The sequence below is a fragment of the Pinus tabuliformis genome, chromosome 4_2, assembly GCF_031772625.1.
Source record: "Pinus tabuliformis cultivar Carrire ecotype Pingquan chromosome 4_2, CPIR1, whole genome shotgun sequence".
Classification (NCBI taxonomy): domain Eukaryota; kingdom Viridiplantae; phylum Streptophyta; class Pinopsida; order Pinales; family Pinaceae; genus Pinus; species Pinus tabuliformis.
Window position 1 is genome coordinate 1,146,777,556 of NC_142304.1, and position 2,570 is coordinate 1,146,780,125.

Consider the following 2,570-nt stretch of genomic DNA (forward strand, 5'->3'; position numbering starts at 1 on the left):
ACCAATACATGCATAATGAAATCAAAAAAGACTCCATGGGTGCATGACCCCAACAAGACTGAATGGAAATATCCAATTAATACAATATCATGCTTTGATTTGCAAGTTCATTGGAATTTGGCCAACCAAAAAATCCCTTCTTCACTGGATTGTGTAGCACTAGAAACCCAAAGCTCACTCTGAGGTCAAACTTGGTTCCAAGTGTTTCTTCATTGTGATCTTCTCTCATTAAGAAGATCAAAAAGATGTTATGGATGTAGGTCCATATTTTTTAAACTCGGTAGGTTTTTACATGCACCAATGGATGGCACGCTTTAAGCCAAGTAAGGAATTTTTCTCATGGGGTCTTGTTTGGATACGCATGTACTCCCTCCCATTGAATAATTTGACCCAAAAATGCTGCAAGACATAGGTAACAAGTTGGGAAAATTTGTCTGCTTGTCAGAGAAAACAAAGCATAACTTTCACACATCCTATGCTTGAATCTACATCTATATGAACATATCAGGCTCCCTTCTTGAAGTAATAGCTCTTGAATATGAGGATAGGAACTGGTTTTAGACATTTGAATATGAGCATTTTCCTTTTCACTGTAGGAAATGCCACAAGAATGGGTACCTCTACCAGGACTACCCACTTCATGAACTTGAGCAAGACCCTAGAGATTATAGAGCCACAAATGGAGAAGGATTCACTAATATCCCCACCAAAAAGCACCACAAAAAAATTATGCCCCCTTGCAGCCCCAAAATGCCAAGCGACCAACAACAACTTTGAAATGTTGGGATACCTTACCTAGAGCAAGAGCTTATTGTGGAAGGCCATCTTGAAATTTTTGCCAAAAGTTCCATTGAAGAACATAGGAAAAGAAAAGTCGAGTCTGTTGGCCCTCGATTTTGGTCTATTTTTGCTAAAGGAAACTTACTTAATCCACATATTTTCCATATATTTTCCACTATATCCATCCCATTTTGATGTATTTCATGTCTATTCAGGTATTTAATTTTAATTTTTCAAATTCTAAAGTTTTTATGAAAATTTGATTTCAAGTGCAAATTTTGACAGATTCAGAAATTCCCGTAATAGCTATATGGATGACATGTTTGCAGGACACTTGGGCACGAGTTTGATGCATGGATGGACAACTTGGGAACTAGGACTGAGCTAACTCCACTTGGTTCGATCAGAACAAGCTTTATTAGGCCCATTTAAGGCTGGTCAACCATGACTAGTCACTTAGTAAATCCATAGAAATAGAGAAGTTTTCAGATTTTATGGGATAATTTGACCATATTTCTTGGGATGGAATTGATGAATTCAACTTAGATAGGAGAATATGAGTAGATATGTTTGTTATAAATATTATAGATCAGTTTGTTTCACAAAATTTCTATTTAAAGCCAAGACTTTGATGGCTTAAGTAGTAACTTTTGTATAATTTCATGCTGAGACATTTTGGAGTTGAAAGCTAATTTGAAGAACCTGTTCTACTACTATTTTTTTGTTCAATAATGTGGATGTGTGACTGAAGTTTAAGCTTCTGATATCAATCTTCAAGTGTGCAAAGCAAGGGTGGAGGGCCCCCATTCCAAGCTAAGTACACTTCTTTGTTTAGACTAGTTTAATTTTCCATAATCTGGTTATTTTAGAACTTGTTTACATGCTTTGTTTCAGATTGGTTTATGGTTAATGTGTGATGATTTATTTCATTAAATCTTAGTTTGTTCATCACTTTAGTAAGACGGGATAACAAAGTGTTCAAGTTGAGCACTCATTCTGTTAAATTGGTGAATTGTAACTGGTTTTTCCTTGATTACATGCAAGCAGTTTTCTTATGTATTTTTGGTTTTCAATTGATAGCATTATGGTGAATGAATTATCATGGAAAATACCAAAGGTCTCTTAAGTTAAGAGCCTCCCTTCATTGATGATTTGTCCATCTTAAGCTATTAGTTTCTGATTTCTGTTCATCAAGTAATAATTGAGGAAGAATTGGACCTCTTAAGTTAAGAGCCATTTCAGTTTTCCCTCTTTACAAAGTGAATTGGAATTGTTAATGTAGATTATATTTTTAATATGCACTTCTTTAGTTTTTGAAAAACTTGTCTTTCAAGTTTGATTACATCTAATATTCATATATAGTGGGCTTGCCTTCAAGTATTACCAACCCGGATTGATAAAGAATATTTGTGTTAATTTGTGTGAATAAATTAGCTCAACATTTTGGCACCATTGCTGGGGAGGCAATTATCGGCATAGTCAATAGGAAGATAAGCAAAAACTCTAAAAACTTCATAAAACAAAAATAAAAAAAATTAGTTACATTTCTTTTGATTATGTTTCTTTATGCCTAGAAATAGAGATCCTCAAGGTAGATTTATTAAACACCCCCCACAAATAGAGGTAGGACCATCAAAGCTAACAACACCAGTTACTGGTAAACCAAAAATTGAGGAATTGGAAGAAAAACAAAGAACTGGATAAAGGTTAACTTTAATTGAGAGGCAAACTTTGTTAGCCTAGGAGGTAAAAAGAAAACAGTCATCAACTTCAGGAAAACAAAAAGAAAT